Source organism: Ictidomys tridecemlineatus, chromosome 6 (genome assembly GCF_052094955.1).
Source record: "Ictidomys tridecemlineatus isolate mIctTri1 chromosome 6, mIctTri1.hap1, whole genome shotgun sequence".
Lineage (NCBI taxonomy): Eukaryota > Metazoa > Chordata > Mammalia > Rodentia > Sciuridae > Ictidomys > Ictidomys tridecemlineatus.
This window is the reverse complement of record NC_135482.1, coordinates 185,642,943-185,669,840: the sequence shown is the minus strand read 5'-3', so window position 1 is coordinate 185,669,840 and position 26,898 is coordinate 185,642,943. Positions and strand designations below refer to the sequence as shown.

General features: G+C 42.0%; 2 long non-coding RNA genes across 3 annotated transcripts in view; both read right to left on the bottom strand.

Annotated features, from left to right (window-relative positions):
• The window catches only part of LOC144365191 (uncharacterized), a 59,986-nt gene that overhangs the window by 26,158 nt on the left and 6,930 nt on the right, over positions 1 to 26,898 (bottom strand). The window contains exons 2-4 of one of the 2 annotated variants that reach the window (XR_013423475.1): positions 11,231 to 11,266; positions 4,863 to 5,120; positions 2,651 to 2,837 (exon numbers count right to left, since the gene is read on the bottom strand). This is a non-coding gene — a long non-coding RNA (uncharacterized LOC144365191). Of the gene's footprint in view, positions 1 to 2,650; positions 2,838 to 4,862; positions 5,121 to 11,230; positions 11,267 to 26,898 lie in introns of those variants that run through there. The other variant, XR_013423476.1, reaches the window with a different exon arrangement.
• Positions 20,218 to 25,189, bottom strand: LOC144365192 (uncharacterized). Its single transcript, XR_013423477.1, has 2 exons — positions 22,562 to 25,189; positions 20,218 to 20,708 (listed from the first exon to the last, which is right to left on the bottom strand). It is a non-coding gene; the product is annotated as an uncharacterized LOC144365192 (long non-coding RNA).

Here is a 26,898-nt window from a genome sequence, read left to right as displayed (position 1 = left end):
TCATAATAACAGAGCACCCAGTTTCCATATGGAAAAAAAAAAGGCCTTTATTTCAATGATTAGTGCAAAACATGAAGAGGATGGAATTAATTGACGATTCCCCTTTGGCCTTTGCCCAAGTTGGCTCCAAGAGAGTTTGGCAGGGTATAGGGAACGGTTCTTGGAGAAATCAGATGAGACAAAAAAATTCTCATGGCAGAGCTCTCCAGGGAGGGGGAGCAAAAGGATCAATAATTTGACCTGGGGGTCACAAGGGAACCTGTGAAAGACATTGCTGGTAGGTGCAGTACAATGGCCCCCTGGAGCCCGAATGGAGAAAAGAGGCTCTCCCTACAGCTCGCCCAGGGCCATGCCCACCTTCAGAACACTCAGCAAGAAAAGGCTCCTGTGCCACCATAACCAGTCCCCTGATGTTTGTGTGGGTTCATGCCTGAAAGGTGGAGAAGATGATGAACCTTCTGAATAAGAGTTCTTGGGCCTCCCTCCCAGCACCATCTGAACCACCGCCCCAGCCCTGCCCACCCTCACCTTAGCCCTCTCTCCCGTCTGCCATTAGACTTCCCCTTCACATGCATTCTCCAGAGTTCTGCCTCAGGGTCAGAGAACTTACAGGTTGTTCAAAGGCATGTCCTGTCATATGTGAGCAGCTTACCCATGAGAGCAAGTGAAGGAGGGGAAAGGACAGAAATGATGAGGGCCCGGGGGAGGAACGTTCTACTTCTTTCTGCTTTTAAGTTGAGGTACAGGGCACAGAACAGAGACAAACACCATGGTCTTTCCACCTGCACTGCCCCCACCCTATGACAGGTAGGAAAAGTTGTCTTAGGTGGCCTACCTCCACGTTGGAGCCCATCCTACCGCTGTAGGTGGTCAGTTCTTCAGACGCCCTTTAATCACAAGTCCATTAAAAAAAAATCTCTTATTTATTTACTTACTTACTTACTTATTTTTTATGTGGTGCTGAGGATCGAACCCAGTGCCTCACATGTGCTGGGCAAGCACTCTACCACTGAGCCCCAACCCCAGCCCCAACATATGTCTTATTGCTTGATTTCAAACGTGAGGTGGAAGATATTAGGTTAAATTATTGCCTAATAATGACAAAGGAAAAGGAATAAAATCAAGATAAGACTGAGGTTTGTTTATCCAGTGTTTAAAAGAGCAGAAAAGAATTTTTCCAGAAAGTCATGTAAAATTCCAAAGCACAGCCAGCACAGTATGTGGGTAATCCCAGGAACTAGGGAGGCTGAGGCAGGAGAAAAGCAAGTTCAAGGCCAGCCTGGGCAACTTAAGGAGACCCTGTCTCAAAAAAAGTAATCAAAAGGAACTGAGGATGGGCTGGGGATGTGGCTCAAGCCTTAGCGCGCTCGCCTGGCATGCGTGCGGCCCGGGTTCGATCCTCAGCACCACATACAAACAAAGATGTTGTGTCCACCGAAAACTAAAAAATAAATATTAAAATTCTCTCTCTTTCTCTCTTTTCTCTCTCTTTAAAAAAAAAAAAAAAGGAACTGAGGTTGTAGCTTAGTAGTAGAGCACCCCTGAATTCAATCCCCAGCACTGAAAAAAAAAAAAAGAAAAATCCAAAGTGCATTATTGAACTAATGGTGTGGGAAGATTTATAAAAGGAAGCAGAGATCATTGATACAAGATCTTAGGTTCAACGAAAAAATTAATGTGATTCCAAATTAATTGTACTGCTTAAAAAGGTTGACGGGCCATAGTTGTGAAATTCTATATTAAGATTTTAGCAGGTAGCTGACAAAAGTTAGTGCTGAATAGAAATAGACATAGTTCTGATCTCTTCTGATAGCTTCAGGATGACTGGATGACGTTAAGGTGACTTAAATGCAATGTTATGGTTTGAAAATGAGGTGTCCTCCAGAGCTTCTGTGTCAACGCGGGGACGTTCAGTTCCGAGGTGAAATGGTTGGACTGGGAAAGCTGTAACCTAATCAATTCATCATAGTGTGAATGAACCGCCTGGGTGGTGACCACAGGGAGGTGGGGCATGATTGGAGACAGGGGTCACTGGGGCATGCCCTGGCAGAGTTCATCTTCTCTGTGACCACCTTCCTCTTTCTCTCTCTGCTTCCTGACCTTCACGAATGGACCAGCTTTTGTGTGCCATGATGTTCTGCCTCATTTTGGACCCAGAGCAATGGAGTTGGCCGACCACAGTCTAAACTTCTGGCACTATGAGCCCTAAAACAACTTTTCCTCCTGTAAGTTATTCCTCTCAGGTATTTTCATCATACTGACACAAACCTAACTAATATATGTTTTGTTCTCAAATTTTATTTCTTAGATATGCACATTGGAGTATCTATAAGTGAAATTATTATATCTATCTATCTAGATAGATAAAAAAATATATATTTTATATGTATATATATATAAATATCTGGAATTTGTGTTAAAGTACTGGAGTCAACACCAGCAAAAGCAGAATATCTAATAAAACACATGTTAGTGATTGTTGAAGCTTGTACCATGGAAGATTACTATATTATTATCTCTACTTTTGGTTATGTTTGGAAATTTCCATAATAAATAATTAAAAGGTCCTTCCCATCATTGGACACAAACAAGTATTTGTTGAATAAAAAAGAATAACCAAAATAATTTTCCTAAGTTTTAAAATTACATCGTGAATTTGTCCCCACCCAAATTTCTAAAATTGCTAATTTTCAAATTGAACACTTTTATTTATCATTGTTGCTTCTAGGATCCTGTTTTCCTTTTATTTTATTTATTTATTTTTTTCTTTTTCTGTTTTCCTTTTAGATCCTTCATTATTTATTTATTTAGATATGTTTTTTTCTTTGATTCCAGCACTGCAAAAAAAAAAAAAGAGAGAGAAAAGAGAAAAGTATATTTGTACGTATATCCAGGAAATGATAAGCCTTCTCTAAATAAGAATTTCAAAACCTTGTACTGTTCCCAAAAAAGAGAGAAATATTCAATAAGAGTGGGAATTATGGGCATCCTCATCTGGTTCTTGATTTTGATTTCTAATCAGAAAATGTAATGTTTGACGTGATTTTATCACAGGTTCCCTTTAAAAGGTCAAGGGATTTCTCTTCTAATTGTAGTTTCCGTTTTTGGATGGATGAGGAGACCTAAGTATGGATTTTGTACTGAATGTAATCAAATGACTTTACAATCTATTAATGGAACCATGTAGATTTTTCTCTTTATATCTGTTATATGATAAATGACATTATTTTCTGCAGTTGAAGGACAAGATCACAACTATTTACTTTAGTTTGGATCTTTTTTTTTTTTTTTTTTTAAAGAGAGAGTGAGAGGGGAGAGAGAGAGAGACAGAGAGAGAGAATTTTTTTTTTTTAATATTTATTTTTTAGTTCTCGGCAGACACAACATCTTTGTTGGTATGTGGTGCTGAGGATCGAACCTGGGCCGCACGCATGCCAGGTGAGCGCGCTACCGCATGAGCCAAATCCCCAGCCCCAGTTTGGATCTTAATTGGTCTTATTTTGATTCTAGAACCAGGCAACACTTGATTTCATAAAATAGAGTCAGTATTCAGTGAGCCGAGAAGAGGCCGTGTTAGAGACAGAGAAGGCTAAAGAAAGGAGAAACAAGACATGGGAAGGGGACTGGCCATTCAGGTCTCTGCCTTAAGGTGAGCTAGGAAGGCAGATCAATGGAAAATCACTGGTTGCTAACTTCAGGTTACCTTTTGGGTGTGGATAAGGATTGAGGCAGAGGGAATTTTCATTATCTAGCCAATGGAAACTGGCCTGACTGGGGAAATTAGCCTGTTATCTCTCTAATCCTGATTTCTCAGAAGGTCAGAATAAGGAGGGTAACTACATTTTGATCATTTTGATTTTTTTTCTTTTCTTTCTTTTTTTTTTTTTTTTTTTTTTTTTGTGTGTGTGGCAGGGATTACAAATAAACCTGGTCTGTTAGTACCCAGTGCAGGAGCTGAGTTCAACACAATGGCCTCCTGTGATTTACTTATTTTTGGTGCTGAGGCTTATAACTGGCACATGCTAAGGCAGTTCTCTGCCACTGAGCTATACCCTCAGTCACAGGATCTTGTCATTTTTATATAACTGTGGTGTTAAGTCATCTTTGAATTGTTGAAGTAAACTCGTATATTATTAAAATATATTGCTGGATTTCATTTGTATTAAATTATTTTATAGTATTCTATTATGACTTTTAAAAATCCCTTTTTAATCTTAAATTTAAAAATTTTGCCTTTTTTCTCTGTTTTCTTTCTTTCTTTTTTTAAATTTTAATTAATCTTACCAGAGAGAATCAACTTTCATTTCCCAATATATGTCTTTGGGTTTATTCTTTTGCAATTTATTTATTTATTTATTTGTAAGATGGACAAATAAAAATTGGATATACCCACGATATACATGATGATTTGGTATATGTATACATTTTGATCATTACCACAAATTGATTAGTGTATCCACCACGACACTTGGTGCAGATGATGTTTTATTTTTAAACTTTGCATTATGGCCAGTATAAGTTCTCCATAAGACATTAATTCTTTTCATTATTTTGTGCCCTCAGAAATTCATCAAAATGTCTCATCCGCACTTAATAATTCTCCATTTACCAGACACACAATTCTCTGTAGCTATTCGATCCAGACTGCTTAGTTCTATGTCTATATTTTGTATTTGATCTAGAGTTCCTAAGGGGAAAATATGTTAAAATCTCTTGTTATAATTATAGATTTATCAAAGATTTTCGATACTTTTGACTTGCACTATGCTAAATCATCAAATACATGCAAATTCAATATTGTTTTAACTTTCTGTGATTTAAATAATCCTTCAGGGTTGATCCTCTTTATCCCAAATGCTTACCATTTCTCTCTTCTCTACTCCCTCCTTCCCTTCCTTCCATGTTTGGCCACAAAGTCCCTCTTATTCATTACTGGTGTGTGTGTTAGTTCAGCCTGCCATGACGAAGTACCCTAGACCTGGTGGCTGAAACAACAGGAATCTATTTTCTCACAATCCTGGAGGTGGCTGTTTGGGATCAGCATGCCAGTGTGGTTGGCTCCTGGTGAGGCATTTCTTCCTGGCACAGCTGTTTCTCACAGCGTCCTCACATGCCCTTTCCTGTGTACTTGGAAAGAAAAAGAGCTCTGATTTCTCTTCTTCTTACAAGGACACAAATCCTCTCCAATCAGGGCCCAACTCTGATGACCTCATTTTAATTCCTTCTACAAGGACATCCTCTCAAATACAATCACACTGGAGGTTAGGGCTTCAGTTTAAGAATTTTGGGGAGGGAAGGGCACCAACATTCAGCCTATAATGGTTGGAGGGGTTCATTTTGTTGGAGGGGTGGCCGTGCTGGAGATTGAACCCCGGGCCTCATTATGCCAGGCAAGTGCCTTACCAGCCCTCAGTCTATAGTGTTTAATACGGTTAGCCCAACTTTATTTTCAAAAATATTTTCTTGGAATATCAGTTTCCTTCACTTCAAACCACTTTTAATTTGATATATTTTATGTGGGTTTCTTACATATTTAGGTGCCATTTTCATATTCAATTTGAAAATTTCTCTTAAAAACAATGATAAGGGCTGGGGCTGTAGCTCAGTGGCAGAGCGCTTGCCTACCACAAGTGAGGCACTGGGTAAATCCTCAGGACCACATAAATAAAGAAATAAATAAATAAAGTAAATGTATTGTGTTCATTTACAACTAAAAAAAATTAAAAAAGAACAATGATAATGCATATATAAATATATATATGTAGAAAATATCATATGTAGTGTTTCAAATTTATCATATTTAAAAAAACATTAAGGACTGGGAATGTGGCTCAAGTGGTAGCTCGGTCGCCTGGAATGCGTGCGGCCCGGGTTCGATCCTCAGCACCACATACAAACAAAGATGTTGTGTCTGCCAAAAACTGAAAAATAAAAGTTAAAAATTCTCTTCTCTCTCTTTCTCTCTCTAAAAAATAAATAAATAAATAAATAAATAAATAAACATGAAGCTCTATATCTATATAGTATTTGTTTATTGTAAATTATTGTCATTTTGAAATCCTGTTTGAGATGTGGGCATCAGTTCTATAAAAGACTCAATTTCTCTTTACAATTGACCTTTCTACCTATTCCCCTTTATTTCTCCTCCAGGTTCATACATTCTGTCCCTTCATTTCTTTTAATCAGTCTTTCTTATTTTCCATCTCTCCATTTCTCTGTGCTATAAGCTGACTAGTTTCAGATGTCTTTTCTAATTCACAAATTCACTTTTTAGCTATGACTAAACTTCTATTAATCTCATAATTCAGAGTCTAAAAATTGTGGTGGCCTTTCTCTTTTGAGAGTCTGTTCAGTATTGGGGATTGTCAAAGGTGACTTATCAAGTTAATTTAAGAAAATCCCCTCAAACTTTCATGACTTAGGGCTGAGGTTGTAGCGCAGGGATAGAGTGCTTGCCTAGCATGGGTAAGGTGCTGGGTTTGATTTTCAGCACCACATAAAAAAACAAATAAATAAAAAATATATAGGTTAAATTCTTAAAAAAAAAAACTTTATGATTTATAAGTGGTAAAGTCTGAATTCAGATCTAGATGGAGTCCTGGTGCCTGTCCTAGGCTGTCAATCACTATACCATTGCCTTTCAACAAGCGAGCCCTTCCACTCTGTCACTCTTTGATCCTGGCTGACATGAGGTTGAGCAGCTGCCACTACCATGTGATCCAACCAGGATGGGTTGACTTGCCACAGGCCCAAAGTCAATGGGGCCAACAAACCATGCTCTGATACTGATTCAAAGTAGCCCTTTCTCCTTGTACGTTGTTTATCTCAGTTTTTTTGTTACAGTGACAGAAAATTAACACCAGTTTATAACAAGCAAAGTAGAAAACATTCCTAACTGCTAATAGTCCTCATTTCTGTAACTGATGAGCAAGCTGTAGTTGATATTTTAAATGTTTTTCTACTATCCATTCCATCTCTCCTTGAATCCACAGCCAGGAAACTTAGATGAGCAGGATTGTCTATTTGGTGGTGTGACCTAAATTTTCATTCAAGAAGGATCAGTTTAGTGTATATAATGGATAAATGAGTCCCAATTTTGCAACATCTAGTCTCTAGCTGTTAAAGAGGTTGCCAGTGTATGACCAAGTAGTTAGCAAAATTAAAACATTTTTTTATTGAAATCCATAGGAAAGTTTGTCCTCTGTAAATGACTTTTGTTCAACTATCTCTAAGTGTTTCATACATCTGTACTTGTCCTCTTGACTAAAAGTAGAGAGAAGGAGGTGAGGAGGGAAAGGTTCAAGAACAAAGTGGTCATATTAGAAGATACCTCAGATTGTAACCATTGCTACGTGTGCAATTTTATTTACCAGGGCTGGGTGCATAGTGGACAGGTTCTTATGTGGAATATCTAGTCTTTTTATATATTTAAAAGTAGAAGTAGTAGAATTGAAACTTTTTGTAAATAGCTTTTAAAAACGGATGGGAAATACTGTATTTGGAATTGCTGAACCACCTCTTAACAGAATACTGTCCATACTTGTTCATTGGGTTGAGGGAGGCAGGAGGGAAGAAGTTGCAAAAGGTGTTTTGTTCGAGTATGCTGGAAATTGTCAGCTTACCCGTTGCCCTGTAATGTGTATTTCATTTAACTTTGCTGTACTGTATATATTGTATATATATATATATATATATATATTGGGCAAAGGAGTCCTAATTTTATAATCTAGTCTCTAGATATTAAAGAGGTTGCCAAGGTATACATAAAAAAAAATCAGAATCCTCAGTCTCACCCTTAATTGGGTTAACCCAGCCATTCTTTTAACTACTAGTCCTGGATTTAGAGGTCTGAAGTGGCATTCTGAAGACTCCAAGTCCTTTCATTTTTTTACTCGATCTTCCCTGTCCGAGGGCGTAGTGACAACACTGTATCTTCTTATAGTTGGAGTTGACTACTCCAGTCAGAAGCAGGCCTCCTTCTTGCATATCAGTTCCAAGGCATGAGAAGCCCCAAACAGTGAGTTCACTGGGAGCATTGTTAGGTCCCCCAGTGGGAGCCTTCCTCTCTTGGAAGTAAAGATAGACCTCTAAATTGGTGGACATTAAAAATACAGGATCAGGAAGCAAATTTCAGGAAAACTGTATTGTAGTGAGAAGAGTTATTCTCCTTTCAACACTTGGTCTCTGATCTAGTGTTTCTGATGGTGGAGAATATTATTTTGGTTGGGGGACAAAGCAAATACCTCATCCTATGAACATCATTCCAATCTAACAAAGTGTTTTCAACCAGGCAAAAGTGTCTAATCTGCTCAGATATGGGAGAGAGAGTGGTTCTACTCACAATGGGCATTTAGGGGCCTTTGGAGTTTTGAGATTGTTAGATTTTGTCTGAGTCTATACAAATAAATGTCCCTTTTTCAACACTCAGGATTCCAGTTCTTCTCAAGTCCTGCCCACACTGGAAAATGGATAAGCTTCTAAATCCATTTATCTTGTAATTCTGCAACTCAAACCACCAGAATGTGGGTTTCTCTCAGTCCCGTGGCTACAAGAAACCAGAGATTTTTTTCAGAGCACCTGGAGAATATTCAGGTTCTCTGGTTGCCCTGGGTTTGTCATTTTCTTACGGTAAGGCTCTTTGGAGCAGTCAGAGGGAGCCATCCAACCTCAGGGTCATTGTACCATTATTCCCCCAAAACACTGAATGAAGCAGCTACTCAGAGTCCCAGAGCTTTCCCTTCAATAAACATTTCTGTTAGTCTGGCAGCTACTTGGTGGCGACTTAGTGGCAACTTAGAACAAAGCAGCCCGAGCTGCTTTGAACATCAATCAGATGCCAGCGGAAACGCCTGTCAATCAGTCAGATCTCCTGACTAACGCCTGTCAATCAACAGGACCCCCTGGCCAATCCTGGAGTTCAGCCAACTCCCCTGACCAACTCCAAGGGGGCAAGGGACTCTAAGAACACCTTTTCCTGTCCCAAGCCCTTCCCTTCCTGCTGTAAGCCCCATAAAAGTCCAGTCCGGTCGAGCTTCCACTGGGTTTCTCCTCAGACCCTTCCCCTGTCCCCTCTGTGTGTCTGATCGAGTTCCCCTGGGAGTGATAGCTCAATAAAGCCCGTTCAGCGGCCCTTTTAAGTCTGCCTCCTTTGGCCGCTGCCTGCCTTGACTGATCTGACAGTTTCATCCTAGACAACCAAAGGGCATAATTTAAGTACAAGTTTTACCACTGCCTTCCACAGACTGCCTGAGTCCTATTTTTCATTAGCTAAGAGGTCATCACTGTATTGCAGCCCAGTCAGTTTGATAATCAGTTTCAGATTTCCATTTTTTGCTTTTTGGTTTCTTTGGAACCATTCTGGTACTGAATTGCATTGGTTAGTAGCCAGTCCAGGAAATCCTGACTCTCTATTTTGAAATTATTCTCCTAGACACAGTGGTTCACACCAGCAATTCCAGCTACTCTAGAGGCTGAGGCAGGAAGCTCAAAAGTTTGAAGAGTAAGACCATGGGTTTCTTGCACACTGCAGCACGGGGTGGGGAGAGTCTATGTGAAGAAGTTCCAAGGAGAGGGAGTAGACAGGTTCTCAAGTATTTTATTGGAAAAATGAAGGTGGTATGTCTGTGTATGCACTTAGACCTAAGGAAGCTCACATGGCTGGCCTTAAAGGCTCTCTCTACTATACTAAGGGTCACACTGATGATTCCTTCAGGCAAATGACCCTGCTCTCCTCCAGTCTTTGGCACTTAGGTACATTTGACCTGTGTTTGTTTATCTTTCTGTGAACTTATCCTGCCCTTCCCCCTGGGAGATTTCAGGCTCTAAAGACAAGAATCATGAATTATTTTCCTATCTGGACTTTTAAAGTTAAAGGATTGTGGTGCGAGTAGATAAGGAAAAAGGTGTCTTCATTTACCCCATGAGTTTCCCTTTGAGGTCAGAAAACTGAAATTATAGATTTAAAATAACACAGTTCACATGGTAGTAACCAATGATCAGCAAAGAGCACTAGTCTAAAGTGAATTATTAGTAAAGTCAAAGTGTCAGGTTTTTGTTTGTTCCGCAGCCCCAGGGCATGGCCATCTGGGCTACAGGGAGAAAGGGCTCGGGGGTGGGGCTTGTTTGGGGTTTTCATAGGACTCACAGCTTACAGAGCCTTGAGCCTCAGAGGACGCTTTGGCCTTGGACTTTTGAGTAATGCTTGAGCTGTTGAAACTTTGTGGACTCTTGACAACTAAACAGATTTTGCATTATGAGATGGATATGAGCCTTTGCGCCCCCTGGTTGAATGTTATGGTTTGGGTCCGAAAGATTCCCAAAGCTTGACCTCTGAAGTAGCAGCATTCAGAGGTGGGGCCTTTGGAGGTGATTGGATCACAAGGCTCCACCTCAAAAGTGGATTAATCCACTGATGAACTCATAGCTTAGTGGCCTAAAGGGAAGTAGTGAGAACCTGAGGAGATGGAGCCTAGTTGGAGAATGGGGCCTAGTAGGTCAGTGGGGTTAGAAGGATATATGCATGGACCCTTCCTCTCGGTCTTTCCTATCAGCCATCATTAGGTGAACAGCTTTCTCCATCAAGTGCTCCCATCCCCACCATGATGTCGTGCCTCACACAGGCCCAGAAATAACAAAATCAAAGGACTATGGATTGAAACCACTGGAAGTGTAGACAAAATAAACCCTCCCTCTCTTTTAAGTTGTTTCAGTTATTTTGTCATAGCAATGGAAAACTAACACACTGCCAAAGTTTATTCTCACCAATAAGAGTCAGTGTGATGTTACCTGGCTTTTAACAGAACTTTGATAGATGAATTCAGCCACATACACTTTCTGGGAATGTTGGATGGGAGTGAGTAGAGCTTTCTACTTCTGAAACTCTTGGAGGGAAAGAATGAGCATACAAGAGCAATCACTTTTATTTTTATATTTTTCATTGCGGGAAGTTGAACATGCTAGGCAAGTGGTCTACCAATGAGCTATATCCCCAGCCTAAACAATCTTATTTTGATAAGGAAAGACTCCCTAAATGATAAATAAATAAAAATATATGTACAGAACATCCTTATATGTCAAGTAGCATATCACTTAAAAATGTATAGTGATAAGTTAAACATCTATGCCATCAATCCAATAATCCAATAATGCACATAATCGGGAATTATTTTTAAAACACTCAGTACAAAACTAGGGAAGGATGTGGGGTACGGGTCAGGCGTGGAGTGCTCACCTGGCAAGTGTGTGGTCTTGAGTTCAACTCCCAGCACTGCACAAAGGAAAAAAAAAAAGGAAACAGAAGAAAAAAAATTATAAGATGATAATCTCTTTGGGCTAGTGTGAAGATCAGTGGTGGAATATTCTTAGCACTTGTGAGGCCTTTGGTTCCAATCCAGCAGACAAACACCAAAAAAAAACAACCTCAAGTCTAACCAAATCAGTAGCCACATTAAATGTGAATGGTCTAGACATCATTAGTTAAAAAGCCAGAGATTAAATAGAGAAAGTTACATGTTACCTATAAGAAAGAAAATGCATTTTATTTTTATTTTTTTATTTTTTAAAGAGAGAGTGAGAGAGGAGAGAGAGAGAGAATTTTTAATATTTATTTTTTAGTTCTCGGCGGACACAACATCTTTGTTGGTATGTGGTGCTGAGGATAGAACCCGGGCCACACGCATGCCAGGCGAGCGCGCTACCACTTGAGCCACATCTCCAGCCCAAGAAAATGCATTTTAAATATAATGACACAAACAGATTGTTATGGTTTGGGTTTGAAGTAGTCTCCAAAAGCTGCTGTGTTCATGCAGGAATGTTCAGAGGGGAAGTGACTGGATTGTGAGAGCTGTAACCTAATCAGTCCATCCTACTTGGAGTGGACTGGCTGGGTGGTAACTGTAGGGGGGGGGGGATGTGGCTGGAGGAGGTGGGTCACTGGGGTTGTGCCTTTGAAGGCTTTATCTGCCTGAGGACTCTCCCACTCACTTTGCTTCCTGGCTGCCCTATGGGAGCAGTGCTCCTCCACCATGCCTTCCCACCATGATGTTCATCTCACCTTGGGCCTAGAGCAATGGACTTGGCTGATCGTGAACTAAACCTCTGGAACCATGAGCCAAAAATAAAAATTTCTTTTTCTAGGTTGTTCTTGTAGGTTATTTTGGTCACAGCAATGAAAAGCTGACTAACACACAGGTTAAAAGAAAAAGGATGAAAAAAAAAGATAAACCATGCTAATACTAGTCAAAGGAAAGCTGGAATGAGTATATTAATATTAGGTAACTTAGGTTTAAAAGTAAAGACTATTAGCAGGGATGAAGACCAGAGGGACAGCTAATCTAGAGGACATAATAGTCCTTAACATTTTTGTGCCTGATGTTAAAACAACTGTATGCAGCAAGAAATGATAGAACTGCAGAGAGAAACAAATAAATTCACAAAGTTATCAGAGATTTCAAATCTCACTCTCAATAATTCATACAGCAAGTGGAAGGAAGATCAGCAAGGATATGGTAGACTTGCACAATATCAGCCAATTTGACTTAATTGACCTTTGTAGGCTCTCAGAGAATGTTTAACAAGATAAACCATGTTTTACATCACAAAACAAGTCCAGTAAATTCAAACGGATCTAAGTCATATCAAATATGTTATCTAATTACAATGGAATTAAATTAGATATCAGTAACAGGAAGGTATTTGGAAACTAAACAACAAACTTCTAAATGACCCATCAATCAAAAGAAGAAATCAAAAGGAAAACTAAAAATTATTTTGACTAAATGAAAATGAAAACAGGACATAGAATTTATGGAATGACACCAAAACAGTCTTTAGGGAAAAGTTTTTAGCAATAAATGTTCATATTGAAAAAGAAAAGAAAAGATCTCAAATCAATGGAAGATCTCAAATCAATGGGCTTCGTTTTTCCCTTAAGGAACTGGAAAAGAGCAGTGGGCTGTAACTTAGTGGTGGAGCACTTGCCTTGCTCATGCAAAGCCCTGGTTTTATCTCTAGGACCACAAACAAAACCTGGAAAAGATTCAGCAATTGAAGGGGTGAAGGAAAGGTCCATCTGCCCTCTGAAAGTTCGCTGAAATGAACTGAAGTTAAGCACAGACAAAGGCAAAGGTATCTACCTGCAAAGGAAGAAAATCAAGCGCGGGAGTCATATACAGAGTATAACCTCTAAGAAAGGCCAGATGGTTGAGGCTTAAATGGCATTTTGAGTTACTGAAAGAAATAGGGGCTTGGGAACTCTGTGGCAAGTTAGTGATACTGATCAATCAAAATTAGAAACTCCAAAAGTAGGGGCTGGGCTTGTAGCTCAGTGGTAGAGCACTTGCCTAGCATGTGTGAGGCACCAGGTTCGATCCTCAGCACCATATATAAATAAGCAAAATAAAGGTCCATTGACAACTAAAAAAAATGTCTTTAAAAAATAAACTACTGGGGCTGGGGATGCGGCTCAAGCGGTAGCGGGCTTGCCTGGCATGCGTGCGGCCCAGGTTCGATCCTCAGCACCACATACCTACAAAGATGTTGTGTCCGCCAAGAACTAAAAAATAAATATTAAAAATTCTCTCTCTCTCTCTCTCTCTCTCTCTCTCTCTCTCTTCTCTCACTCTCTCTTTAAAAAAAAAAAAATAAACTACAAAAGTAAAAGGAACTTTATCAGGAGATGGGGTCCATCCCCCATTCTTTGCCCTGTGCATTGCTTCTGTCTGATTGTTCCTGAGTCATATCCTTTTATAATAAATTGGTAAGTGTAAGTATCTCCCTGAGTTTTGTGAGTCATTCAAGAAACTTGTCAAACATGGGGAAGGAATCATGGAACCCCAAATTTGCAGACAAGTGAAAAGTACCAGAGGCCTGGATTTGTGATTGGCATCTGGAGTCGGGTTGGCCTTGTGGGACTGGTTCTTTAGCTTGTAGAGTCTGACTCTAGATAGAGTGCATCAGAATCGAGTTGCAGGACACCCAGATGGTGTGGAGAGTGGGTTGGTGTGGGAGTAAACCCTCACTTGGTGTCCGTGCTGAGTGAGTATAGAGAAACTGACAGTTTGGGCTTTGTTTTGTTTTCATTTTGAAATTTGAATCTGAGCCAAGATCGATGCTAGCCAGAGGAAGGACCTGGTCCTGGAACAAGTTCCCACCACCACCAGCAGGGCCAGGTGGCAGCTGAAAAATGTCCACTGGACCAGAGCTAAGAGTGTTTTAATAAACTTTGGGGGAGGAAAGCACTGTCACCTGACTGTCTAGAGATCAGAGGGGTGGGAGTCACGGAGGGGGGCTGCTTTGGGACAGGACTACAGTCATAAGGACAAAACGGCTGGGGTGGAGCTCAGGGTACAGCCCATGCCTAGGACACATGAGGCCCTGGGTTCAGTCGCCTGCCCCCAGATAAATTCATAAGAAGCACTTGATGCTTCTGGATTGTTGGGAGGTAATAGCGAAAAGTCTGTTTAGACAGGACAAAGTAAATATACCTTGCCTGGGAAACAAAGATGGTCTTTGTCCCTTGATGCTTTAGGTCTGGGATCAACAATGGTGTCTCCCATCAGCTGTCTGCCCTCCTTTGAGGCCCTTCAGCCCCTGCCCAGCTTCCTTCCCATGGCCTCAGAGGGGAGGAGAAATTGGCTTCCTTCCATCCTCCTGAGATCCTGGACTCAGCTACAAATCAAGTTGGCATGTTAGCATGAGAAACCCCATTTAAGTACAGGCTCACACATGGAAATCCCATAAAAATATGAGACTCAAGAAGAGCCAGATGACTGAAGCCTCCACAGCATTCTGAACTCTGGGAAGGAGGAGCCGAGGCTTCTCGGTTGTGGGAGAGGGAGAGAAGAAATGTGTGGTGAGTTCATGGTGCTTGTTAAGCAGATCAAAGGCTGTCGGGAGACAAGGGTCCAAAGCAGCTTTCTCCTGGCATAGGTACCAGTACTCGTGAAAATGTCCTTTATAGATGTGAATTTTTTTTTTTTTTGCAAAAAGGCAGCTTTTCAGAACAACTCTTTGCCCACAGTTTCTTAAAATAACCAGCTAAGAATCAATCTGCCTGAGAGAAATATTTTGTAGTTACATGTCCTGAGCCCCAGCAACCCCATTCCCCCGCCACCCCGCCAACCACACACATCTGAATGTCCTAGGATGGGCTCAGCTCTCTCTGGGACCCTTATTACAACCGCTAACTACACAAGCCTTGCCCAGGTGAGACATGGGCCACCTCCCTCCTCTCTGCATCCTCCCTAAAACGCCTTAGGTAACTTCTTGGCACTTTTAGGCCTGCTCTTGATTTCACCAGAACAAAAACAGGAGTTGTGTGGCACAAAGGCCAACACTTGACGAGACTAGGTGGGCAGGTCTGTGAACCTCCTTAAGGAGGGCCCTGACACTTAGGGCCCCTTCCTAACTACAGGAGGAATCAGGTTCTGCTCACTGGCTCTCAGGAGGGTGTTCAGTCCTCAGCCCAAGGTTAACTGCAGCCTTAAGGAACTCTCATTGGCCAACTAAGAAACATGAGTTTTGATTTTATTTTTAAGTGTCGGCCCAGTTGTATTTAAGGTTTGAAGACTTCGCAGTTCATGGAAACTTCAAGACAGTTTCCCTTCACTTTTTTTCCTGTGCTAGGGATCAAATCCAGGGTCTCATGCGTGCTAGGCAAGTGCTCTACCACTGAGCTCTATCCCAGACTAGTTCTGCCCACATCTTAGCAAAGAGGTTTCTACATTATATTACTATCTATATTTTTGAAATCTGGCTTCATCTCTGTTTGAAATTGTCTTCTTTGAGTGATGTTAGCTTTCTGATCTGAATCAGTAAATGAGCTATAAATCAATAATTCCTGGTGACTGTTATGAAACCAAAAAAAGTTTTCTTTCACCAGAATGTTTTTGCTAAGTCATCCTTATCTCAGACTTTTGAAAGGAAAACACAGTGCCAATTTTGCTGGAGTAACCCCTTTTTGAACTTTTGACTCTATTTGGTTTCAAATTCCAAGTGGGGTGAGCTCAGAGCAAATAAGTTATAGAGTCAGAAGTTAGTAGTCAAGAGTGAGGGCATGGTCCAGGCCATAGCAGGACCTTTTGGATCCCAATATGCAGCCCCAGGTCACTCACCATGACTTTAAACCTGTGCCCCTCCTGGTGGTGCTTTTAGTAATACAGTTTAAAGTCAGGGTCTTTTTTGTGCTCAATTCAATGTGAAATGCAAGATAATGAATGTATCATGATAAACAAACTCTAAGTATGGAATATAGCTGAGTTGTTAGATATTCCAAGATAAGTACTGACTTGAAGGTTCCCTATCACTCTTTTTTTTTTTTTTTTTTTTTTTAATGTCCAAATGATCTAGTAAGAAGAGGGCACTCATCTTGGGAAGAGTTCTTGAGACCCCTGCTGAGCTCAGGAGGACTTTAACAGCACCAGCACCTAAAGCCAAGGAGGAGCCAGGAGGCCACATCTGGAAGGACACTAAAGTAAATAGAGCCTGTGGAGGTCCTCTGAGCCACCAGAATGCAGCCTCGGTGACTCTCCAGGCCCTGGCTTTCAATGTTTCCATGATGTTAAAAACTGAACAAGGCAATTTGTTTGTGTATGTTAGATTCCTCCTGGTAGATTCTGTAGCTGTCAAAAGTTAAGGGAATTAAGTACTCCCCGACAGTCTTATTACTGGATTATGGGGAGAGCTGATTTCAGTTGGAGTGCTACCACACACAGAGGCTCTTATTAGGAGAGCACTGTGGGTGAGCAGGTATAAAAACAGTTCTCATAACCTGGTCTATAAACTCCAAGAACCACAGCTGTCTGTACTTGCCGGGGCTTTGACCGCCTCTCAATTGTGAGGTCAACTTGAGGCAAAAGCAGCAATTTAAAGGCAAGATTTAATCAAAATTCCCTAAAACCATGAATGGGCACACAGGACCATTTCAGAACCATGCCTTGGGGTCCATTCCAAAAAGAGGAGGAAATTCTTTCAAAGTCTTACTTAAACCCTGTTCATATAAGGTGTGGTCCATGTGACTGTATCTAAGATATTTCAGTCTGTGCATATCTTGAATACTAATGACTCCCCAAAGAGGTCCATTTCTAGCATCCCATGTGCCGACCAGAAGACATTCATATGTACTGTGAAAACACATTAGTTCATACTAGGTTTGTCTGCTTAGGAGCACTATTTAAACTTGGTTTCTGAGCTATAGTAGTACTGTATGGCATGGCTTATCATTTGGGTCTTAGTTTTCCTACTGTCATACCTCCTAGTCCCAATCTGTTGTGGGTTGAATTGCATTCTTAAAGAGAAGTTGAACTTCTAATTCCCTATCCCCAACCCCATACCTATGATTATGATGGCTTTTTTTTTTTTAATATTGTCTTTGCAGGTATGATTGAGTTGATTAGGGCGGCCCTAAATCCAAATGACTGGTTTCCTTATAAGGAGAGATGAAGAGACATAGACTCACAGGTAAGACGAAGGAGGAGATAGACAGGGAAGGAATTCCAATGATTACTGGCAGAAGTTAGGGAGAGGCAAGGAAGAATTCTTGCCTAAAGCCTCGATTTTGGATTTCTAGCCTCCAGAATTGTGAGGGAATGCATTTCTGTTGTTCTAAGCCACCCACTCTGAGCTACTTGGTTATGACAGTGCATTATTTTGTTTGCTATCAATGAATTTCTTGATCAGAATAGATTTTGGAATAGAATGTGTGATCTGGATAGGCATTAGCAAGCACCATAAATGGTGGGGCTGGCAGAAATAAAGGTGTCCAAGGAAGTCAAATCCCAATGCCAAAGGTGTTTATTCCACTGAGCGTGAACACCTACCACCAGGTCGCCAGCTGGTGCCCCAAGGTAATGGTACCACAGCCAGGTGTCAGGGCTGGTTGTCGCTAGGCAAGATGGACTCTCAGTAGAGACAGAAGCCAGGTTGGCTGCTGCGAGGGAGTCTGTGCTATGGAGGGAGTCTGTGCTATGGGCCCATGTCTGGCTCCCCTCTCCCGCACCTTTGTCCCTTTGCTCATGACCTCTCTGTGTGTGCCTGGAAGTGGCTGAGCAGAGTTATGCTGCAGCAGAGAGGGACTTCTATGGGCAGTCACAGGGGACAAAAGCAGAATCTCACTGTGTCATCCATCTCTTCTCTGTAATTTGTTATAAATCTTTTGACCATTAATTTCTACCATCTGGCTCAGATTTTAACCATGACAGACAGGTGGAATGAAAGAAAAAGAGAGAGGGAAAGAAGGAAAAGAGTGAGGGTGGGGAGAAGATGGTCAGCAGATAGGCTGGCTGTACAGAAGGAAAAGGGAAACCAGGAGAGAAGGCGGAGAGGGAAGGAAGGGGCTAGCCCTGACCTTGGCCTTGCTTTCCAGGCAAAGTGGGTAAGTGACCTGCTCCATCACTCAACGTTTGCCCCCAAAGTAGATTTCCCATCAGTTCATTCAGCTCTTTCCTAAATGTGGCTGTGAATACTGAAGCCACTCACTTCTCCCCGAGAGAAGCTTCACGCACCACCTGTTTCTGCCTCTTCTGCAGCTGCCGCAGGGTGAGGGTCTCATTGTAGTAGTCCAGACTGATGCTTGAACGGTAGTGAGTTGACAAAAGGCCTCTGCAGACGAAATCCTGGCCCAGAACCGGGAAATTTGTCTCCCGATATCATGATTAAGGAAGGGAGGCTGCGTTCTGGTCAGATAGGAGCCTACTGTCTTTCATGTACTGTTTATTAGGTGAGAGGAAAGAAGTTGCCCACTCCTAGCCATGTGTGAGGTGCCAGAGGCTGTGCTGGTCTCCGGCAGGAAAGAGTCATATGTCGAGCAGCAGCCTTAATTAGAGTGATCATCTGATTAAGCTTACAGTAATCCTCTGTTTGTAGTCTCAGCTCACTACACCAGGATGTAAAAAGAATTACCACTTATAGGACAGTTGGTGGAGTATTTTCCAATGTCTGAGCTTCTCTTTTTCCATAATAATAGAAACTTTGTTTGCAGCTTGGCATGTGGTCACCTTCCCTTTTGGCTAAGAGTACCCATGTGGATTGTGAGTAGAAGACAGGTAGACAGGTGTGCTCAAACCGAACAGTGTGTGTGTGTGTGTGTGTGTGTGTGTGTGTGTGTGTGTGTGTGTATGGTGCTTCCCCTTTTCAATTCCTACTAACTGGAAGGAGAATGTAGATCATTGGCATTCCTGCAGCCAAAAAGCCACACGAGCAGATAAGTTCCTTTAGGGGGTTGGTACAGATGATGAAGAGAAAAGTTCTCTTTGGAAAGAAATTAGAACAATTGCCTGAGAAGAAACATCTCCTAAGGTTGAAGGAGAATGTGCCTGGGAGAACCAGAGAGAACAAGTGAGCTAAGAAGAGATGCTTAGCAACACTGCATAATGCTGGCAGGTTGCACGGAACCCAGATGGAGGGTCACCTATTGAATTGGGTGACATGCAAGTCATTAGTGACTGTCTAGCATTTTCCCATGATTCAATTTCAGGTTATGCATTTTGGGCAAGAATGCACTGAAAAGATGCTGTATCCTTATGAGGAGATACATAATATAGATGTGCTTTAATGTGGGTAATATTAACTCCGTGAGTTTCTTCACTGGAAACTTAATATTTACCCTTTGAAATTAGCAAGGGTCTTCTGGGATTCACTTTGAGTCTATGATTCTATCGGGTTTGTCATCTTGGTTTTGCCTAATTTTAGCATTTATTCCTGCCTGCAGCTACTGTTACTGTGATGTTTGCTGTTGGTGTTTTTAAGATTTGTTATCATTTAATCACTAATTGGAATTTTCTGTGAAGAAGTTGCCTGTTTACTATGAGTGATAAGGGGCAAGGCCACCCAGGTTGTTTGTGATGTTTCCAGGCTCTGTGGAAAGGCCTTCTGACTTTGAAGAAAAGGATCCGACCTTCAGTTTTTCACATTGTTCTCAAAATCTGATGTGCTTACATTACCATGAACTTAAAGACAATACTTTTACAGCAAGATAGACCCTAACATGGCCGACCACCTTCTGGGCGACCGTAGCTATGAAGTCAGAAGAAAAAGAGCGAGGGCAGGGTAGAAACGAAACGACAATTTAGTAGTTCGAGGCAGAGAAAGGACACGCTTCTCCAACTGGGCCTGGATGAAATGATAACCTTTATGAACTCCGTCCCCATGGACAATCCGTCAAAGCCTTTTCATTGGACTTGGCAGGGGACTCAGGAGGTGCTTTTGACTCAAGAACAAAACTTTGATTTGAAAGGGGCTGTGGTTTTTATTTTTCTTCCAAGGAGCAGACAACATAACCTTTCCTTTCTTATAGAAAACTGCACGCTATAGGTAGAGAAATGAAGGCAGGATCTTTCACAGGATGCATTCCAAGTGGTTTAGGGTTGGGAACTCACGGTCCCTCACAACACTTGCTGGGACAGGAAATTATTATTCTTTGTGTGGAACCCAGAGAGAAGGGGCATTATCAAAGTGAGAGAGAATAAGCAGCTTTTGCAGATGGGAGGGCCGCTGGCTAGAACGTCCGAAGAGTGTAGCCCTCTGAGGCACAGTTTTTTGTCAATGATTAAATAACTTCATTCCAGCGCGTTCTCTCTCCAAGGCTATCATTTCTCAAGGTCTGTTCTCCAAGTCTCTGGACTTCCCTCATCCAAAGGCTTGGGCACCCACTGCCTGGCTGATCTTCGATCCATTCCTTGGTCAGACTGACCCACGAATGCTGCATCTGTGAGCTGCAGAGTGTAAATGAAAACTCTGAATTCCTCGTGCTACCTTTATTTATTTTTTGTTTGGCCTTCTGACGTATTTCCTAACACAAATAAGACCAGATTCTTTTTTTCCAGAGCAGGTAGAAGGATGCTCTGTGATTACTCTGTCCACATGGATACTGTTCCATTTCTCATTTTCACGAAACTGCTACCTGCTTACACCCACCTCCACTGCAATCACTCAAGTCCAAGTGATCATTATTTCTCTCTTTAATAGTGACCAGAGAATCCAGCACCCTCTCTTGCCCTGTGGTTCTCAACCAGGGGCGAGGTAACATTTAGCAATGTCTGGACACATTTTCCATTATCACAACCAAAGCGGGTGCTGCTGCCATCTAGTGAGTAGAGGCTGGGGAAGCTGCTGGACACCCTGCAATGCACAGGACAGCCCCACATGTCTGATCCCCAATGTCAGTAGTGCCAAAGTTGAGAAGCCCTGCGTCTGGTTTGCAAAACCATATATACATACTGATGATTGATCTTGAAAGAACAAATGGGATCATGTCACTCTTGCTTAAAGCTTTTCAATTGTTTCTTCTTCTTCTTCTTCTTCTTCTTATTATTATTATTGGCACCAAGGATTGAGCCCAGGGGTGCATAATTACTAAGCCGCAGCCCCAGCCCTTTTTGTTTTTGAGACAGGGTCTTGCTAAGTTGCTGAGGCTGACTTTAAACTCGTGATCCTCCTGCCTCAGCCTCCTGTGTCTCGGGGATTACAAGCGTGTGCTACCATACCCAGCGGTTTCTCATTATTCTTACAAAGATTTTTTTTTTAAGTCCATAGCTCCTTGAATATGGAGGATCTCTTTCTTCTTGTACCCTGTGTAGTAGCCAAACTGATTTTATTCTCCCCCCCTCACCTCAGAAACCATTGAGCCTCCTATGTCACAGGGTCTTGCCACATGTTAATCCTTCTGGAACATCACTTCCCTCTTTTACTAGACTCCTCCCTTTTGACCTACTCACTACACCTTCCAATCCTTCCAGGACCTCAGCTCAAAGGTGACTGCATCAGGAAGCCTTTCAAAGCCTTCTTTGAGACGTAGCCTGAGATAAAATGTGGAGAGAGGTCTTCGATCCACCCTACCCCATGCCTGATCCTGAGAGTGAGACTGTCCAGGACACCCAGCGCCATGAGCCGCCAGCTGTCTGCAGCTGTAGGAGCCAGCTCAGATGAGGCCAGCTCTGTCCCATCAACCTTCACAATTGTGCTAAATAAGCAAATAAATCATTGGTGTTTAGGCTCCTGGTGTCTTCTGGGGGCTTGCTATATAGTGACAGACAACTGACTCATTCTCGCTGGGAGGCTTGGACTGTGCTCTTCCGGGAGCTCCTTGATGTTATGTGGAATTTTCCTTTCGCCTCTCATGGGCTGTTGGCCATGCCCTGAATTCCTGAGTCATAGTTCACTAGAAAGGATAAAGTCATCTTTGCATAAGACCAGCGAGTTGGTGGGGGCCTTTCCATTCCCTCACTCTGTTCTATCAGCCCCACTAAAGTGGCACCACCAGACTGGGGATCAGCAGGGATTTAATCAGCTCACAGGGCACATCACTGCAGGAGGGGGATGGCTACAGTTTTGATGACCTTTCTGTTCCCAAATTCTGAAAGGGGAATCACTTAAAAAAATGAGCCTTTTGCCAAAAAAAAACCTTTTGTGGGAACTCTCAGGTGCCAACATTCTCCCCTGGCCCTCACCTCCTTACTCAGGGACCCCCTTCCACCCTTCCCGAGAATCCCTGTCCATACCCTTTGGCAATTTGACTCACAAGGGAAGCCTCATGGGTTGAGTATGGTCTGTCCCCCCTGAAACTCACGTTGAACTTTGCCATTGTGGTGGTGATGAGAGGTGGGGCCTGTAAGAGATCATCGGGTCCTTAAAAGGATCCATGTCTTCTCAAGGGACAGGAGGAGGTAATGAGCGCTGGTTGTTAGGGTGAGACTTCCTTGGGTTTTGCTTCTTCTGCTCTCATCTTTCTCTGTTTCCAACTTCTACAACACAAGGCTTTCAATAGATGTAGCTACCTGGTATTGGGCTTCCCAGCCTCTGGAAACTGTGAGCCAAAATAAACCTCTTTTCTTTATAAATTATTATATATCTCAGATATTCTGTTATAGAAACAGAAAATGGACTAAGACGATCATGTAAAGGAGAAATCTGAAAGAGAAAATGCTCTGGTACTGTTGGATTTTTGGATGATGGATTTCTTCTAAGAATCCCATGCTAAGAGGTTCATGGGTATCTGATAGAACAAGCAGGTCTACAAATTTCATCTGGCTTCTTTCAGCAGGCAAGGTACATGTTCCCAGGGGTAGTCATCACTTTTCAGAGAACAAGGTCTACTCCACCCATATTTAAGGAACAGATAATGCCCTTCACTAGCCCAGTTCTTCTACCTGGCCAGGGTTTCTAGGAGATATCACACCCCATCATTGGGCACAAAGGGACTTGATTTTTTTCCTGTTCTGTCACATTACTAGCTATTTATTTTACGCACTACTAGCATATTAAAGGGACGCCCTTACCACTAATGACTGTTTCCTTTGTTACTCTTGGAGATAACACTGATAGACAGAAGGAGACCAAGTTATTCCATTTATGCCTGTGAGTCCCAGACTGGAAACATCTTGTTATAATGGACTTTTTTTTTTTTTTTTTTAGCCTCCTAAAGTGACTCCCTTTTGTAAGGGGCTTGATGTTTCTCCTGAAATGAAAAGTAATCCCAGGGTCCTTCACTTGAAGAACAGGATTGGACGTTAGGCAAATAGGGAAAGACTAGCCATCAAGGGTCATGGAGAACCAGGCCTGGGCTCCTGCTGATGCACTGAGACGGCCTCATGAGCATATAGCATCGCATCTCTTTGTGCTGTTGTGGGCCACAGGCTGAAGAATACTGGCTCTAAATCTGACCTGATTATAAATCACATTATCCAGATTTGAGATGAGCTCTCATTTATCTTCCTATTGTTATATCTTTAACTTTAGCAAAATCAGTTTTTGTGGGAAGGTGCATTTTAAAATTTATTTCATTTAAAAAATCAACTCTATTATGGGATTTAACAGAAGAACATAACTGGCCCCAACTGGACAGCACATGCCATACCTTCTATGGCATTCCTATTTGGGCTGAGATTCCTATCTGCCTGCTGCTTCCCTCTGAATTTTCCAGAAGCCACATGGGAAATCTGGGCTTTTCCACTCTATCTGGGAGTCTCTCTACAAAGCTTTCAACACACCTGGCCTCCATCAGGAAGGAAGGCGTAGCCATACTTGAAGGGAGTTCAACTGTTTCCACCCCCGGCTGCTCCACCCTCAGCCAGATCTGGGGTGGTGACATTCAGGCAAGGGCTTCCCAGTTGCATTCAGCTCTCTTTCCTTCCCAAATCTGAGCTCTTTTCCGGTTTGGGAAGGTCTTAATCTCTCTGCTATGGAGGAAAGCTTGGTTGACTGCATATTCTTGCAAACTCTGCTTTTACGCACCACTGCCTTTCAAAGGAAAACCTCAGCAACTCCATTCTTTTGTTCCTTTTGGCACACTGTGTGGCCTCTTGTGTCTTCCATGCCAAGTGGTAAAGGAGAAAGGGCTACAGGGAAGCCAAGGAATTATAGGGATGGGAAGATGACATCACACTATTCTGTAGGGAAGGAAAGGTCCCGACACCAGAGCAGGGTCTCTGTGTGCAAGAGGACAGGGTATGCAGGGAGCATGTGACACACAGGACCAGAGGGCAGGCCTGAGAACTTCAGAAGCTGCACAAGGAGGCAGAAGATCCCATCAGAAACTGATGATGGGGAAAAAGGATCCGGGAGGCTCCCACACCCACACAACAGGGAGGCCTTCAGAAGCTGCCAAAGGGAATTTAACCCACAAAGGCCACAAGTGGCCACCTGGGTGCTCTGTGAGCATGTCAACACAAGGTGCACATCAGCTGTGTCCTGCCAGGCTGGAAGTGGAGGAACTGAACAGAAACAGAGTCAGCTGCTAAGTTTATTTATTCTGGAGTTTTCCTAGGCTACCTAGCATTGGGTGCCAGAGCTGTCAAATTACCATGGAGACCTGAATCAGCTTTAGAGATGCTGGACACCACCCTGATTTTTGGACATCAAACAAACAGTCTCTCTTTTTTTATCATGGAGCATAAAACCACCATATTACTATGCTAATAAGTGCTATTATTTAGAAAACTGATGACTACATAATAAAATACATAGTACACCATAGTAACAAAATAAGACCTCCCAGTAGCAAAAGGACAACATTAGGCAGTGCGTGGTGGCAGGCGCCTATAATCCCAGCAGCTTGGGAGGCTAAGACAGGAGGATCCTGAGTTCAAAGCCAGCCTCAGCAATGGCAAGATGCTAGTAACTCAGTGCAACCCTGTCTCTAATAAAATACAAAAATTGGGCTGGAGATGTGGCTCATTGGTTGAGTACCCCTGAGCTCAATCCCTGGTACCAAAAAAAAAAAAAAAAAAAAAACCACCATTAATAGCCGCTATTTTAATTTTTTAGAGGGCTTTAAAGAATTTGGTTAAAATAATGATTAAGGGTAGGTAAAATGTCCTTAATGTGCCAAGGTCAATGTCTCGGCTTGGCACCAGAATCACGAGCCACCACACAGCTTTGTAGGTTCAAACAGCAATTCTTTATTCCCGCTCTCACACTGCCTCCACGCAGGTCCAGGGGCAATCACGTTCTGCCGTCTGCCCGCACAATTCACCTACTCCATGAGGCTATCTCCAAATCTCATGTTTTTCTCACGAGAACTCAACGGGAACAAGCAGCAGGAACACCCTAATCCCAGCAATAATCTTCAACTTCCAACTTCCCTAAAACCCATTATCTTAAACTGGCAACGCCTTAAACTCAAGGAGCCGGTTACTTCCTCAGACCTGATCAGCTCTAAACCCGAATCCGCCTTGGTCCTTGAGCAAGGTCACCTTATTAAAGCATGCATGCAATGTTCCATCAAATGTCCTCTAAGCAGCATGGGGTACGCTTGGCAAGGAAATTTCGATGCGTCATTCCTACTTGGTAATGGCCCTCAGCATCAATGTCCTTAATGTTTCTTCTGAAATGAAAGGTAATCCCAGTGTTCTTCACTTGAGGAACAGGATTGGATGTTAGGCACATGGGAAAAAGATAGACATTAAGGGGCATGGAAAACCAGGTCTGGGCTCCTGGTGATGGATTGAAAAGGTCTCATGAACATAACAGCATAGCAGCCCCTCTGTGCTACACCAGATCCCTGGGAGAGTGTAAGAAATGCAAATTCTCAGGGCCCAGCCCAGCCCTACTGAATCACAATCAGCAGTGTGGAAGGTATCCAGGGCATCTGAGTGAGTGTGCGACTGTGAACCACTGATCTATGCAACTTTAATATTATAATAAATAATAAAGACACACATTTATTTGTGGTAGCAGACTAAAGTCTTTGAAACAATACAGTTGATATATTAAGATAATAATTGTTTCATATAAGATACAGATTGCTATTATAATTATTGCAAAATTATTCTCCTTGTTTTTCCAGATAAACATTTACTTTTAGTTAGAATCATTTATGTATCGGTAGCTAATAAACAAATTCAGCAAAGTTATAAAATCAACATACAAAAGTCAATAGCTTTCAAAAAAAAAAAAAAAACAATAGCTTTCCTATGTATTAGGAAAATTGGCAAAGGCTTATCACTGTTGATTCTCACATTTTCAATTTGAAGAAAAATTAAAGTGTTGCTTTTTGTGTACTTGAGGTTAATATCAGGATTGCAAGGGTCTGGAAAAGCTGTAACTCTAACAGTGACTCAAGGATAAGGGTGGATAAAGGTTGTCAACTAGGCTTTGAGCTTGCGCTTGGTAGAAAAGAATTGTGATATTGTGAAGAAGTTAGGCTTACTCTATCTGAGAGCCAGGTATATGGTACATTCCTACAAACAAGTACCTTCTGGGCTGGGAGGTAGCTCAGTGGTAAAGTGCTCACTTAGTCGTAGGTTGCACCTCTTACTTTAAATGTCATTGTTCGTAGGAGGGCTGTGTTTCAGCACATAAGTGGTACCATAAATTGACCAAGTGAGACTGAGTCCAAGCCACTAGGTCCTAGATGGTCCATAGACACTGAGTCATAGATAGTTTGTAGATGCCTCACTGTTATTT